The sequence below is a fragment of the Anabrus simplex genome, chromosome 4, assembly GCF_040414725.1.
Source record: "Anabrus simplex isolate iqAnaSimp1 chromosome 4, ASM4041472v1, whole genome shotgun sequence".
Taxonomy (NCBI): Eukaryota; Metazoa; Arthropoda; class Insecta; order Orthoptera; family Tettigoniidae; genus Anabrus; species Anabrus simplex.
Window position 1 is genome coordinate 263816612 of NC_090268.1, and position 18324 is coordinate 263834935.

The window sequence follows — 18324 nt, forward strand, 5'->3', positions numbered from 1 at the left end:
TTTAATCGTGATATTCTTTGTCTCTTCTGCTGTCACTCATATTCGATAGATGGGACTACTGCTGCGTCCCGAGTAAAACAGCCTGCCTGAATATTGGTGGAAAGTAACTGGAGAGTTAGATAACCTTGCACATCCTGTTTGATTGTCTCGTCTGTGACGGGTACCGCCGCTAGTCTAGGGATATGTTTGGATTTTATGTTTTCTATGTCCTGAAAAAAGCCAGTACATTCACAGATTTTGAAATTATATATACCTAAAGATATTAAGTTTCGTTGAAATACCTCTAGTAATTTTCTAGTTATAAGCGTACAGATAATAAATCAGATACACAAACACATGAGGGCTATTGGGCTAGACAAAAATGTGATTGAATGTGTAACTCTATATCTAGAAAATAGAACTCAGAGAATTAGAATAGGCGAAGCATTGTCTGAACCTGTAATGATTAAGGGGGAGTTTAATAATGATGCAAGTAAAATAACTAGAATCGCAGATAAGTATTCTTACGGATGATGTTATACTCTCACTCTCTGTGCACTTTGTCTGTACATTGCTCAGAATTAAAAAAGAATGGCATGTCTGTATCGGTCGTGTGCACAGTAACATGGAAATGAATATTTTAAATTTCCGTCATGTCTGTCTGTCTGTCTGTCTGTCTGTCTGTCTGTCTGTCTGTCTGTCTGTCTGTCTGTCTGTCTGTCTGTCTGTCTGTCTGTCTGTCTGTCTGTCTGTCTGTACCCTTGGTTGCCGTTGGTCAACACTTACCTTTAGCTCTTCTGCGTATACGGAGGTAGAGTCATAAGTCATCTATTTTTTCTTTCTCGCGAACAGGAGACAACACGCATTTGAAAACGTACGGTATGTACTTGTGTATGATGCCACTAGATTGTGTATGTAAACAACAGTGTGGGTCTAAGCATGCCCCCAAGTTTAGTGTGTTAGTGAGAGCGTCACAGAATGGAAGGCAACTAGCAGGAGCAACGATCGGATGTAAAATAGCAGTTTTCTGCGGCAGAAATGCACGTCAATGCCATACAGAGCTGCGGGAAGCATTAGGTATGTGACTATGATCTAAACCCCAAAGTTAAGAAGCCATTGTGTGGACAACGGTTTGCTTACAAAGAGGACATCGTAACAGCATTTCGGAGAGAGGTGTCACACGTTAGCGATACACATGCACCGAATGGTATTCAGCGTCTGCCCCAACGCTGCCAACGCACAGTGGAAACCTTGGGTGGTTATTTCGAAGGTCTGTAACCAGTGGAGTCCTGTCCTTTGTACGTAGTCTTGTGTATTTCAATCAATCAATCAATCAATCAATCAATCAATCAATCAATCAATCAATCAATCAATCAATCAATCAATCAATCAATCAATCAATCAATCAATCAATCAATCAATACTGATCTGCATTTAGGGCAGTCGTCCAGGTGGCAGATTCGCTATCTGTTATGTCCTAGCCTTTTCTTAAATGATTGCAAAGAAATTGGAAATTTATTGAACATCTCCCTTGGTAAGTTATTCCAATCCCTAACTCCCCTTCCTATAAACGAATATTTGCCCCAATTTGTCCTCTTAAATTCCAACTTCATCTTTATCTTTCCTATTTTTAAAGACGCCATCCAAACTTATTCGTCTACTGATGTCCTCCCACGCCATCTCTCCACTGACAGCTCGGAACATACCACTTAGTCGAGCAGCTCGTCTCCTTCCTCCCAACTCTTCCCAGCCCAAACTTTGCAACATTTTTGTAACGCTACTCTTTTGTCGGAAATCGCCCAGAACAAATTGAGCTGCTTTTCTTTGGTTTTTTCCAGTTCCTGAATCACGTAATTCTGGTAAGGGTCCCATACGCGAGAACTATACTCAAGTTGAGGTCTCACCAGAGACAAATATGCTCTCTCCTTTACATCCTTACTACAACCCCTAAATACTCTCATAACCATGTGCAGAGGTCTGTACCCTTTATTTACAATCATATTTATGTGATTACCCCAATGAAGATCTTTCCTTATATTTATACCTAGGTATTTACAATGATCCCCAAAGGGAACTTTCACCCCATCAACGCAGTAATTAATTTAATTATTTTCTATCTATATCATAATAAAACAATGTTTACCAATGGCTTGTGTTCTGTCACTTTCCTACGAGAATCCCCTGAAGTCAGAATTTGTCTTCAGGCACTGTGCATAAGTACATGCCCTGTATTTCCAAATGCATATCTTAGATTTTCCGTGTTGTCTCCTGTTTGTGAGAGATAAAACATAGTTGCCATTACTTATGACTCGACCCTCGTAAATTCTTCTGGCCTCATTATTATTTAGGGGTTCCGTGTTCTTGAGTCACTTGTTGACATAGTTCGGAGGGTGGCATAAGGATATCTAATTATTACTTGAAATAATATCGGGTTAAAATGGACTTATTATGAACAATATTAACTATGAATTTAATAGATGTGAGGCATCAAATCGAAGAAATTTGACATTAATGAAACAGCTGACAGAAATTTGACATAAATGTGGATAAAATGAAGACTTCGGTTAAATAGCTTTATTGCTATTAAGATCACTTAAATTGCCACTGCTAGAATAGAATTCAATAAATAATAAACAGACAAAACTGAAAATTAATGTCGGATTACAAGTAACGCTATTGGTCGATTCATTTGATCCGTGAAGATTCAGTTTCCGCGGCCCTACTCTCAATTGTTCCCTAACTAAGGTTATCCACCGATTATAAAATACTACGTAGAATATCATCAGCCACGAAATGGACCCTTATTCGAACCGAAACAACCTCCGGTTGTACTTGAACCGAGTATTATACACAATAAAGAAATTTATTTCAAAGGTTAACTTGCTCCTTGGCAAAGCATAGTGCTCCGAAATTCAGTACTGTCAGTCCCTAATCTTCCTGTAAAAATACATGTTCGCACCATGTTGTGTCACAACCAGACGCCCAGAAATGAAGTTACATTAATAAAAAGTTATTTAAAATTATATGAAATACTGTTCCACTGAACTGCAATATTTATTGAGTAAAAAATCTTCGGTTTACATTTAAGTTGACACACAAATAACTTTCGGGTTACGTTTGTTTATCCTCCTCAGTCCTGATGTCTCCTGTAGGAGACACTAACAATGTACTTTTGAAATTAGCAGTAGACCATCAAAGAATTATTATAATAGTTTGGTATCACTGCGTGATATTAACAACAGTTGGCGCTATTTTCTGAGTGTGAGTTGGACATCCTGGAGGTACTGACGAAGTGATGCCAACTGTTTGAAAATGGCGGTTTCTAGGAGGAAGGATGGAGCAGAAGTTCGTGCTGGTATGTAATTTTTTTGTTGGCAATTTCTGTTCATAAGATCCGATTTCCACCAAATATTTAACCCAAGATACTGCTAGTTATAAACACCATATTACTTTTGCGTTAGTCTAATCCTCTAGGCTGGAAACATTCACTTTTGTCTAGTGTATCCTGTAGGAGACATTAGGCCATAAGCTAGTACGGTTTGACTTTCATGAGTGTAAGTTGTGGGTTCTATAATTTGGGCCTCACCAATAACATACATAGAAGAATACGTCATTATAGGCAACAATAATTCCAATATTATTAGTACTGTTATGTTTGATATATTACTCCTTTCTTTACATTCTGAATATGAGCAGCAAATTATGCGATAATTTGCCAATTAACTATACTTAATCCCCTTATTATTTTAATGGTTATATTAACATTGATTTATTATGTTATTAATAGTATTATTGAAATTGCAAACAAACAGCTGTCAACAATTGACTAAGTCTGTATTTACTTTGCAGACGACCCACACTTCAGTGAGTATGTGATGGAAAACCTGAATGGAGATGTCTCTGACTGTGATCTATTTTCCGATGATGAGGATATAATAGATCCAGCTTATATTCCTCAGGATGACGTTTTATCACCCTCTACTGACTAAAGTGAAGATGATCTAGAATCTTGCGAAACATCTCTCATTTCCATAACTCCAACTACCACACATAGTTCACTATGGAAGGATACATTTCGGATATGTCCTGAGTCGTCAAATTCTTGTCCTTCTTCATCCCTGAGGACCCCACAAAGGAAACTAACATTTCCACAAGAAACATCTCCTCCTGCAGACTCTGTTTCTCCAGCTATGGATACTAACACATTTAGAAGAACTTACTGGAAGAATGTGGCATCAGGTGAATTCAATCGTTTACCACCAGCTCCTCGTTTTGAAGACAACGCTGTTATCGGCATAGAATTACAACCACAGGACTACTTCCATAAATACATTCCAGACGATTTCATAAAAACACTAATACCGTGCTCGATAGCTGCAGTCGCTTAAGTGCGGCCAGTATCCGGTATTCGGGAGATAGTAGGTTCGAACCCCACTATTGGCAGCCCTGAAAATGGTTTTCCGTGGTTTCCCATTTTCACACCAGGCAAATGCTGGGGCTGTACCTTAATTAAGGCCACGGCCGCTTCCTTCCCACTCCTAGCCCTTCCTTGTCCCATCGTCGCCATAAGACCTATCTGTGTCGATGCGACGTAAAGCAAGTAGCAAAAAAAAAAACACTAACACAACACACAAACCAGAGATATCTAAGAGACACCGGCAGGAACTTAGGTCTAACAGAAACAACAACTTTCTTAGGAATTACAATAGTTATGTCCTATCTGAAGTATCCCGGGATCCGCATATACTGGGTCCGGAAAACTAAAGTTCCTGAAATTGCTGATAACATGTCAAGGGATAGATACTTCTTGATTAGGAGAAATTTAAAATTAAGGGATGATTTACTGGTTTCTGACAATGAACGTGCTGAAGATAAATTCTGGAAAGGAAATACATTGAAGCGGCATGTTTGCTGAATGAAAGATCTTCTAATATTGCCATCGATGAGCAGGTGATTCCCTTCTACGGCCATGCACCTGCAAGGCAGTATGTGAAAGAGAAGCCAAACCCATGTGGTCTCAAATGTTTCGTAGCAACTGCCCCGGATGGTCTACCGCTGGATTTTTTTGTTTATGCAAGACACGGACACCAAATCACTGATCATAATGATCCTGACATTAGTAATTTAGATCTTGGTGGAAAAGTAGTTGTGAGACTGGCTAAACATATGCCTCCAGGTTGTACTTTGTATATGGATCGGTATTTTACATCATTTCAATTACTAGAAGTTCTCCATTGCAAGGCTCAATGTCAAGCAACAGGGACACTGAAGAAGTCCCAGATCCCTTCAAACATCAGTTTCAAGTCTGATGCAGAGCTGAAAAGACTTGGTCGAGGTTCTGTAGATGAGAAAGTGAGAAATGATGGCCAAATTTGTATTTTAAAATCGTTTGATAACAAGCCGGTTACATTAGCATCCTCCGTTGAAGGAAAGGATCCCCAAGGTGTTTGCCGTCGGTGGTCGAAGAAGGATAAAGAATATATTCCAGTAAATCGTCCTCTTGCTGTGAAAAATTATAATGCTTTAATGGGAGGTGTCGACCTCTTGGACAGGATAATTGGTTATTACAGAATTTTTGCAAGAACTAGAAAATGGACCATCAGAATGATGATGCATTTTATTGATTTTGTGATTGCAGCTAGTTGGATAGAATATATAAGACACCAACTTGCCTTGGAAACTCCAAAGAAGGATGCACTCGACTACTTGGGTGTAAATCAGCTGATGAACTGGATACCTCGGAATATGAGCCCAGTGAACATTCTCCCAAGAAAATGAGGTACAACGCAAGGACACCACTACATTCTCGTCACTTGAGGACGAAGATCCCTACACCATCATCCAAAAATAGATGCAGAATGCCAGGTTGTAAAGCCAATTCTACAAGAATAAAATGTTCAACTTGTGCAGTCTATCTCTGTATGCAAGAAGAAAGACAGTGCTACAAGTTATTTCGTGAATTGTAAACGTAAGAAGCATTAATTTAGTCACCAAGAGTGCGTGTAATGACAGGTTGTACAGTGCTAAGAAAATGGACTTCAATACATCAAGTACAGACATGAAAGTACAGACAGTACTTCAAATTTTTAGAAAAGTGTTTATTAGATTATCTTGTCCCTCAATTTTCTTGTAAATAAGGCTCACTGAATGTCAATGATAATAAAAATATAATTATGTAAGAACACCAGATTTTAAGTGATTAAGACCTAATGTCTCCTGTAGGATACACTAAAGTTTCGAATGAAGATTTGGTCAAATATTTTTTTTTATCATTTTCCTAGTGTTACGAACATTATTTAGCACCAGAATAACTATAAAAACAAAAAAAAATTCAAACCTACCCTCAGGACTGAGGAGGCTAAAATAGACTAATCTGAAATGAATAAACCAAGAAGCACGGATATCCGAAAGTTAATCTTATCGCCTCACTGAATAATAACTAAATCGATTTATTCCGACCGGTTGTGAACAGTGCCAACAAAAAAAAAAAAGGAAAAGGAAAAGGGTAGCGTAAATGGACGGTGACGTAATAAATATCACCAGGCTATCAATTGCAACTAACGTGAACGTCTATTAAACAAATGGGCTTCATTGAAATGTGGACAAACATTGTTTAGTACAATAATCATTATCACCACTGTTGTAGGACACAAAGGTAACATCTCACTAATATAATAGAAAGATTTGCTGTTTGGTTCAGTAATCACCACCATCATCATGACCATTGGAGAAATGTACTACTCAAAAACTATGATCAGTATTATCATAAACAAAATTAAATTATATTTTGATGATTTAACTTCGGTGATGAACACTAATACAATTAGCTAACCCACTGTCATCGCAGGCTAAACTGAGTAAGTAATGATCATCCACAAAAATATTAACTGTCACTGAAATAAACTAACCACTGGTCATTGCAGATTGAACTGACTATCTCACTTAAATAATCTTTAATGAAAATAAACTAACCACAGACTATTGCAGACTAAGCCGACCATCTCACTTAAATAATTTTCATTGAAAATAAATAACCACTGACTATTGCAGACTAAGCCAACCATCTCACTGACTGTTCTCCCTGTGGGGGGGGGGCAGTAGTATAACAACCACGGCATCCCCTGCCTGTCGTAAGAGGCGACTAAAAGGGGCCCCAGGGGCTCTGAACTTTGGAGCGTGGGTTGGCGGCCACGGGGCCCTTAGTTGAGTCCTGGCATTGCTTCCACTTACTTGTGCCAGGCTCCTCAGGTTCATCTATCCTATCCGACCTCTTTTGGTCAACTCTTGTTCTTTTCCGACCTCGACGCTACTAGGTTGCGAAGGCTAGGGAGTCTCATTTTCACGCCCTTCGTGGCCCTTTTCTTTCTTTGACCGATATCTTCATTTTTCGAAGTGTCGGATCCCTTCTATTTTTCCCTCTGATTAGTGTTATATAGAGGATGGTTGCCCAGTTGTACTTCCTCTTAAAACAATAATCACCACCACCAGCACCACTAGCACCACCTCTCACCGACTGCATAACTTTAATAATAATTAATCATTGAAAATAATTAGGCACTGATTATTCAAGACTAAACTGATTGTGTAACTTTAATAATAATTAATCTCTGAAAATAATTAAATACTGATTATTGCAGACTAAACTGCGTGGGTAACTTTAATAATAATTAATCACTGAAAATTATTAGGTATCTATCTAAAATTGTTAACAACTATCATCGAGAATAAAGTAACTTTGTATACTAGTAATCTCTCCAGTGCTGGATGTTAATTCATTGCTATTCATAAAACATGGACTAATGACATGTTAAACCATTCTTGCTTCGTCACGTCTCCTAAGCCTAGATTATTCTAATCTTATTCACTACAGATTATCCCGTGTGGTCACCTATCAACCCACCATCCTCTTCATATAAAATACATGTGAGGCAAAGCCACACTCACTATTACACGTAATGAAGCAAACACTAACACAATTACACAGATTAAATCTCACAACGGATATAACGAATCCACGAAACCAAATGAGAATCGGAGCGATTCGATAGCTAACGAAAATCCAAATATTTATTTCGATATCAACAAAAACATACACATCATCTTCCCAGTCTTATCCACTGTCCTCAACAAATGTCGCAACTCAGTCCTCCTTTAATCTCATTTAAATCCCAAAATGAAAGTACCAAAACCAAACTAATTCCCAATTACAATTCACCCACATTTACAGAATGCCAAAATATATTACCAAACTTTCGTGTCTATCTCCAACAAGCTTACGGAACAATATTTTATTTCGGAATACACAATTGGAATTAGAGATACACTAAAGGTGGGAACTTGGAACGTGAGGGGCATAAAATGCAAAGAAGAAGAACTGGATAGAGAGCTGGCTAGGAAAGAAATCAATGTTGTTGTAATTACTGAGGCAAAAAAGAAATTACAAGTGACAAAAGAAATTGATAAATACACTATGATTTATAGCGGAGTTACACAAGATAAAAGAGCTGCAGCAGGAGTCGCAGTATTAATAGACAGGAAGTGGAAAAACAAAATAGAAATCTACACCATTATAAATGAAAGGATTTTGGTGCTGAGGTTGAAGGTAGAGAGAGGGAAATTAAGCTTGGTAGCCGTGTATGCTCCTGAAGAAAACAAAGAGGAAAAATCTGAACAGTTTTATGAAGTTCTTCAATCAGTGTTGGATAACGTATATAAAAGTGACTTTGTTGTTCTGGCTGCTGATCTCAATGCCCGAGTAGGGAACAAACTAATCGCAGAAATAGTGGGAAATGAAGGTGAAACAACTTTGAATGAAAATGGTAAATTATTGATAGAATTTGCATCGTATAATCAATTAAAAATTACTAACACCTTCTTTGAGAAGAAAAACATAAATAAATGCTCATGGACTGCAAGAGGACAGCGATCAATTATTGACTATATAATGGTCAATAAAAAGTTAGGCCCAGATGTAACAGATGTCAGAGTACATAGAGGCAGCGATTTATATACAGATCATTATCTGGTAATTGCAAAAATCAGAATTCTTGCTAAATGGAGGAAAAGGCTGAATAGAAATATACACAGAAAACAATAAATCTGTAAGGTATATTTACTACAGGATGATGGAATAAAATACTTATATCAAAATCAGCTACAACAGTATTTAGGTCAGATTCCGACAAGTATTGATATTAACAAAGAATGGGAAATCATAACCTTAGCAATACAGAGGGCAGCAGATGAAGCCATTGGAATGAAGGAAAAATTTAGGTGAGAAATCTGGGCTTATAATATGGAATAAAGAAGTTTCAGAAGCTGTCAAGCTAAAAAAATATTATACTTGAAAGTGATACAGCATCGAACCCCACAAAATGAGAAAGAATATAAAAACAGCAGGAACAAGGTCAAGTCACTAACGAGAAAACTCAAGCAAGAATCATGGGATAGGTTAATAAACTCAATAGAAGATGATATCCATGGTAGGCAAGAGATGGCGTATAAGTTAATGAAGCACCTCAGCAGTGATGAAAGAGAAACTGCTAATATAAATGTAATCGAAGAAGAATCGTGGATACAACACTACAAAGAATTGTGGTATAACGGAGAGTATGGAGAGAGTCAGGAAGATCAAGATATAGATATCGACATGGAAGAAATTGACCTAATAGATATAGAAGAACTGAATAATGTTCTGAAATCTTTCAAAAAATAGAAAAGCACCAGGGTTTGACAATATAAATATGGAGTTGTTCGAATATGGTGGGATCATTCTTAAATTTAGAATGTTACATTTACTTAATCTTTGTTGGAAAAGAAGAAATAGACGCGAAGAATGGAGAAAAGCTAAAATAATATCACTTTTCAAGAAAGGAAATCGAAGTTTTTGCTGTGACTATCGAGGAATAAGTTCATTAAATGTTGGCTATAAAATATATGCTAAAATAATAATCAATAGACTTAAAATCATTGCACATAAACTCTTATTGGAAGAACAATGTGGATTTAGGAAAGACAGACCCTGTACAGATAATCTATTTAGCCTCAAACAGATACTGGAGAAGAGAAGAGAATTTAACTTGAATAATTATGTCGCTTTTGTCGACTATGAAAAGGCTTTTGATAAGGTAGATAGAGAGCAGTTATGGAATATAATGGTAAAAAAATTGATGCCTTAAACATCTTATTCAAGTTATCCAAAGTCTGTGCAAAAGGACGAGAATTGTGTTAGATCTAGGATACAAACTAACGGAAGAAATATTAATTAATCAAGGTGTACGTCAGGGATTCAGCCTCTCTCCAACATTATTAAATATATATAGATGAAATAATCAGACATTGGAAACGAATTGTGCACTCTGGAATAAAATTGAACACAGACACATAAATAAATGCTATGCTCTTTGCAGATGATCAATTTATTCTGCAGGATAATGAAGATAAACTCCAGAAACCAATACATCAGTTAAACACCATTTGTAAGTTATCATCTTCGGCTATCCAGAACGAAAACCAAAGTTATAGCATGGCAAGGGAAATATCCTATCAGAGCGAAGATAGTAATTGACAATCAACCAGTAGAACAAGTCTCAAATTTTAAGTACCTTGGTTGTGAGATATCTTTTAATGATGATGACGAGGTGAAGAAGAAGCTTCATCGATTTCAATACATGTGTGGGACAATTCGCCGAACACTGAAAGGAAAACTAAGAGAAGATACTCAACTTAAATTCTATAAGACTATGGCTGTACCAACTTTCTTATATGGAAGTGAGACATGGGTGGATAAAACAAGCTATAGGAATAAAATACAATCATCTGAAGTGAGATTCCTAAGATCAGTGAAAGGATACTCCCTAAAAGATAAAATACGAAATGAAGAGATAAGACAACAATTAAATATATTGTCAGTGAATGAAAGAATATTCCAAAACAGGATAAATTGCAGAAACTACGTTCTGAGGATGGATAACGACAGAATCCCAAAACTTGCCCTGGAAAACAAGAAACAGCAAGATATCGGCCTGAAACTTCGACCATTTTTATATGAAACATGCCGACGCAGAATACACTTAAATAATACAATTCATGTCACTAACCTTGTTTGTTGAACGATGGACGCCTTAAGGCGAGGCAGTTCTCCTGTGCTTCTAGCTCTTACCCAGCCATGTCACTGCACATGGGAGATATATCGCAAATACTTCCTCTTAATTAACATCACACTGATTGTTTACACAGGATTTTATGACTTATTAATAACAATACACTTTATTTATACAAACAAAATATTTTCTGTGACGCACTTGAATATACTTATCATTTTTCCTTATGTTATTAATTTGGCACTTCGCAACGTATATCTTATATAGCACTTCTTATGATTGATACGTGATGACTTAGAATTATCATAAAAATCAGACAGGTAAGTTAGCACTTGTTCATCTCTGAGATATGCCTAATTCTATCGCGTCACTCGTGACAGCATACACTTGTACCGGTCTTACCGTATTTACACTTTTAATATTCTTCTCTATTACTTGGAAACAGACTGGGCTCTTACCCTGCACCAAGGATAATGATAAAAAAATTCGGGCATTACGAACTTTCTGGTCTCATAATTTTTATTTGCCTCTAAAAGGTCTAAAATGCTGAAGCGTGGGTCGGATGACGTACAAGCGTGGTTTACGGTCAGTCAGAATTTTTTTTCCTGTAGTACAAAATCTTTCTATCTTTGACCAGAACAGAACTGATAACATGAAAATTCCTACTAAATGGGCATTCCACTGTGCAAAACAAAGCTTTAATTTACATCTGGATAATCATCGTATTTTGGAAATTAGCCACGGACATTCTCGAAATCTTCCGAAACTCTCTCCTAGAATCTTAGAAATCTGGAATAATTTCCTGTCCAAGGAGATTGCAATCCAACCTCAAAACTCTCGCCTGGTGGATATGAAATATGAAGAAGACACAGGGTGTTTGTCAAGTGACTATACAAAATTTATGCTGTGTCTCCAACAACGTATCTCGCGGCTATGGTGGCTGGTAGGTTTAGAGGTTCATCGGATGGCTGTGAATGATGGGTTCAGTATGTATGTACGCGCATCACGAGAAAACTTGGCACAAATATGACTCACGATCTGGCAAGAAGTACTGCGGGGTAAGACATCCCTAGGGTGGTGATGAGGAGGGAAGTGACATGTACAATCGAAAACGGCCAATATTAAAGTAGGATACATAGTTTTTGGGGTCACTAAGATGAATGGTGACATTCCGCATGCCATTTAAGTCGAAGTTCAGCTCTATCAGCATAGGGGGGGGGGGGGTGAGAAGGGATGGAAAAAAGGAAATGCCTAACATAACCTAGGTTATGGATGTATGTGTGTAAGCTCCAGCATAGCTCTCAACCAAAACGATGGGGAGGGACCGACATATAAAAATAAACGAAAACGACGGATTCCAGTGCCAAATCCATAATTTTGGGGGTCGCTGACATGAAATGTGAGAGTCTGGATGCCGTTTAAGTCCAAATCAGCCCCGGAGGGTTGGGGTTGTGAAGGGGTGAAAAAAGAAAATATCCACAATGACCGTGGAATGGTGAACATCATAGCCATAGCACGACGCGTAAATATATGCAGTTATTACTAATTTTATTTTTTATTTGAAAGGAACACCTACTTTCCGGATAATCTCGGCTGCCACAAGGACAAATTTTAACGCGAAAAAATCTAAAACTAAATCTTAAAATTAAACAGTCGCACGCCTGACGAGTCCACTTCGCCCGTACCAACGACCTATCGCCGCTAGGTATTGCTGAATAGGGATCCCAATGTCCGTACGTGCTTACTAAACCACCTTCCGGTTCGCTTGCTCGATTACAATTGTGCTTAAAATTAAACACAAAATAGTTCAAAAAATATCAGTCATCGTCACAATAACAATCTAAAACGATTCATTTTACAAGTAATTAACAGGTAATACAATTCCTAAAAGTTAACATTCAAACAAGTGTCCGAACAGCGCGGGTACTTCAGCTAGTATTATACAAAATGGAAGATAAAATCCACAAAATGGAAAGAAATACAATAGCTGATACATAAAAGAATTGGGATGAATGGGTCTATCTACAATATCAAAAATGGAGTTAAAACTTTAAAAGGTTATATTTCTTTTCCGGAAACAAACTTAACAATCTTTTTCATAACAACATTACAGGTACAAATAGCAATCATTAAACAAGACTGGGAAAATTCAAGATTATTGATATTTACCGATTCTGGGCTTCAAGCCCATAGTTTTAGAATTCCAGAGATACCGGACTAAGTTTACACAACTTAAGTTAAAAATTGGGAACCATTAAGTCAAGGGCAGAAATCCCCCAAATCAAGAGCACTTGCTCCCTCAATTACAATTGTCAAGCCTTCCAGAGGCACCCTTCACAATTACAAAATTTGAAAAGAGCTAACAGGCTCTCCGTTTTTTCTAGCCTACTCGAGGCAACATCAAAAAATCTTACACTCTCTGGCCTTCCATGGCCCAACTTACAAACTGAAACAGGGGTATCTCGTACCCAACCTATAGGGCCTTTGCGAAGAAGAACAGGTTAAGTAAACGGCCCGAAATACAAACTGACTGGAGGCGTACACGTGCACTTCTACATAATGAAGAATGAAATCTTAACGGGGCTCTTGGCCCAGAGATAGAGGGGCTAATCCCAAGCTACTGAGGTGACACGAATAAAGGTTCAATTAATGCATTACGGAAAGAAAGAAAAACAGTTACAAAACGTAGTCACCTCAAAACAAGATGAAGGGGAGCTCGAGAGGGTACTTCACTCTCTATCCCCGGTTTACAGTTAAAGCTTTATGAAGTTTTACATTAGCCAGAAGAAAATTTACATTTTAGAAAAGTCGGTTACATCGTTAAAGATTCGGACCTTTACACTCTGGCTAAGCTGCGGAGCTAGCTACGACAAGAAAGGTGTAATTTATGTGGCCATTACCTTATATATGTTCTGCTGCCGACGAAAGAGGCCGCCCGCCTCCTGCTTAAGCACACACTCAGATAGACGACGATCAATTGACCGTGATATGTGAAAATCAGTAGTTTATAAACCCTCAGGGAAGCTTCGAGAGCATTCAAGATTAAACAGGACACAGCCCCTTAAATTTTATTGGTTGAGTTCAAAAGTAACACTCAAAATTGAACAAGAAGCCTGTTATAGGTTGAAAATTTATTACAGAAATTTTTGATTGGCCAGATTCAAAACTGGCGGAAAGAAAAAAGGAGGGTTGCCAACCCAAAAATAAATGAACATACTGTAGATCAGTTATAGACCTAGGAATACGAAACTTCTTTAAGTTATAAGTTCTTACACCTTGCACCAGGGTGCATGATCATAGTTTTTTGGTGGTGTCATCTGTGAAAAAATATCCAAACTTCTTGATGTATATCAAAACAAAACAAGGAGAATTTCTGTCAGTGTAGGAAACTGCACAATAAAAAAATTACTTAACATTTCAGTGGAGACATCTTCTGATTAAAGTTCTAAGTTCCTGTTGTAGTAGTTTTCACTTTAGTTCGATAGAGGAGTTCATTTAGGCGTTAAGGTGTACCCCCTGGTACAATAATAATAATAATAATAATAATAATAATAATAATAATAATAATAATAATAATAATAATAATAATAATAATAATAATAAAAATAATAATCATTTCAAATGAGCGTGTAACCCGTACGTCCCATAAATGACTTGCACAATGAGGTGCACAATGACTTGGCAGAAATAGGTATCAAGGAGGAGGATATAAAAGAAAGGACATCATTTAGGAAAATGGTTGCAGGAATGAGGGATGTGCCTGAAGAGCAACATGCGAAGCCACGGAACATCGCGGTGGAAGAGCGAGCAAGAAGAAGTCAAAGACTCCAGAATCTTTGGCGAGAGTGTAAGGAAAAGGGTATCAATCTGCGTGACAGAAGGAAGATTGTGTAAACGTGGCCCACAGGTGGCTGTATCGATAAATAATAATAATAATAATAATAATAATAATAATAATAATAATAATAATAATAATAATAATAATAATAATCATTTCAAATGAGCGTGTAACCCGTACGTCCCATAAATGACTTGCACAATGAGGTGCACAATGACTTGGCAGAAATAGGTATCAAGGAGGAGGATATAAAAGAAAGGACATCATTTAGGAAAAAGGTTGCAGGAATGAGGGATGTGCCTGAAGAGCAACATGCGAAGCCACGGAACATCGCGGTGGAAGAGCGAGCAAGAAGAAGTCAAAGACTCCAGAATCTTTGGCGAGAGTGTAAGGAAAAGGGTATCAATCTGCGTAACAGAAGGAATATTGTGTAAACGTGGCCCACAGGTGGCTGTATCGATAAATAATAATAATAATAATAATAATAATAATAATAATAATAATAATAATAATAATAATAATAATAATCATTTCAAATGAGCGTGTAACCCGTACGTCCCATAAATGACTTGCACAATGAGGTGCACAATGACTTGGCAGAAATAGGTATCAAGGAGGAGGATATAAAAGAAAGAACATCATTTAGGAAAAAGGTTGCAGGAATGAGGGATGTGCCTGAAGAGCAACATGCGAAGCCACGGAACATCGCGGTGGAAGAGCGAGCAAGAAGAAGTCAAAGACTCCAGAATCTTTAGCGAGAGTGTAAGGAAAAGGGTATCAATCTGCGTGACAGAAGGAAGATTGTGTAAACGTGGCCCACAGGTGGCTGTATCGATAAATAAAAATAAAAAATAATAATACTAATAATAATAATAATAATAATAATAATAATAATCATCATCATCATCACCATCTTCTTCTTCTTCGACTTCAGCTAAGATGTAGTGCCAGTTAGGCTTCCTGTGTGTCAATTTGACGTTCCGCTTTAGTCTTTCAGATAGCAAAGGCATTGAAACTCTATTGGGTGACCCAGTGGTTGAGTTTCAATTTTGCCAGGTTAACACCACATGTGTCACCACACATCCTTTCCGTAATGGCTTCATACGAGATGGAGTGCCGGGACCAGCGGTCTTGGGATTGAGACGCCGGCACTCTGCTATTGATCCACAGAAGGAACTCTTGGTAGTTAGTTAACAGTTTAAGAGATGCTACCTTACCAGAATGTAGATATGTCTAAAAAGGTGACCCCTAATGTGAAAGGAAATGTTTCACGGGACTGTCTTATTTGTGTATTCTTAAATTATATTGGGTTCTAAATAAACCACATGTGACGATTTCAAACGTTCTTGATGGTAACGGCAAGACAAGGTCGCAACTGAACTTATAAAAAGGCCTATTGCAAGTATTAATATTGTAGCAGTGAAGTTCCAGCAATTGTTATTACAAATCGACTTCGTGGTTGTATACGTCTCCACTGAACTGAAAACCACAACACGGTGTGTTTGAACAATTACTGCTACCTATCTCAATACTGTGGTCAGAAGAGCGGCAAGTGTTTGAAGCACGTGCTGATTCACTATCCGAGCCAGTTCAACTCGTCCGTGGGAATCGGTCCGTAATTACTCTGCGCCTGGGGAATATGTGTCCATTAAACCTACTCAATAATGTATCTAATGTCTGTATGTATCTCATTTGATGTCCGTTTAACTTCCTCATTCCTTCCCTCCAAGGCACACATCTTGAAATTCGTAAGGTAGTGTCCTTAACCTGTTGAACTACTAGTAAATGTTTCCATTCCTCCCCTGAAGGAGGAGGCGGGTCTTCTAGACGGCGACGCCATCTCTCAGGCCAGGAGATTTGTATCGGAAGAGGAGATGCGCGGAGAAAGTGAGAGGGTTGGCGGCCATGGCCTGTACTAGGAACTGTCCCGGCATTAGCCTTAGTGCAGGTGAATGGAAAACTACGGAAAACCGTTCTCAGGACAGCCGCGGTGGTGACCTGCCCCTCTCTGTCTCCCGAATACAGAGGCACGGCAGTGTCACGACCACCCCTCCTTTGCTCGGTTGGCCGGTCGGAGTGCAGAGCTATCGGACCACGGACCAGCCGTGGCCACTTGTGTGCCGAGACCCACTCCACATCCACCGACCAGCTGTTGAAATGCCCACTATCACCGTATTCGGATCTTGATGGCTGATTCCTTAAGGCGACGCTCCGGAGATAAAAATCGAAATTTTGATCACTTTGATAAAAAAAATGTAATGACTGAAGTTGAAAGGATTGGGTTTCTTTTTTCTGGTCACGAAGTTATTCCGCTGAATTCAAACAATCTATCACTGCAATAATGCTTTGTTTACCAATTGTAAAAATCCCATTTTTCTTCCATAACATTCTGCCAAATGTAACAAAATTTGTATGGCATATGTATCACAGTTATATTAAGAAACCTACGTAAGGAATTTTTAATTGGAGAATTTTTTCAAGTTGTGGGAACTTTTAGGTTCAAAATTTTAGAAGTAAAAATTACACAAATTTTAGTACAATATATCCCCTTATATAAATTATGTACAGAAAAATTAATACGTAATGGTTTTAAAATAAGTATTATCTACCTAATTACGGATTTGCATTAACACGTTAATTGAATTTCGTGAAAAAATGGAATTAAAATTTTCAAAAAAATATTTTGGAAAAATTGTTAATTGTATATTAAATAAATGGTCGTGATGTCTCTACTTTTATATAGGTGACATTCCCCACAAAGTTTCTTGAAAATCCATACATTAGGTAAAAATATCTTTCCATCTCCGGAGTGTCGCCTTAAGGGAACGTCAGTATAAAGTTGTCGAGGAGGTACATGAACTGGTGCTCAATGGATTCTGCAAATGGATACATATGATAGCCATTCCAACCGGCCTGGCTCATGAAATTGACGCTATAGTTAGAACTGAAGCCTCTGGAACTCAATCAGCCGATATTCGTAAAGAGAAATTGTGATGCCTACGAACCCAGAATTTCATATTGTAAAGCGAAATATACTGTAAGTTGCATAAAAGTATTTGGAGCTGGAGGCACAATAACATCCATATTTGCACAGTTCGATAACCTGTTCACTCTGGACAATCGACTTCTGAACACAGTGGCCTTGGTGACTGTTAAGGTTCTGTCGTTAGTTTGAGTGATCGTTTATATCATGAGATCGGTTAGTGGATTGATGCTAAAGGAGCTATTAGTAATAACTTATCTCTCAGCACGGTTTCATTAACGTTTCTGTGAACGTGCCTGATGCGGTGGTAGTGGTGGTGGTGGTGGTGATTATTGTTTTAAAATGAAGTAAAACTAGGTAATCATCCTCGAATATGCCTAACTGACTACTCTTTAATCTTGAATTATTCCATCCACCGAAGT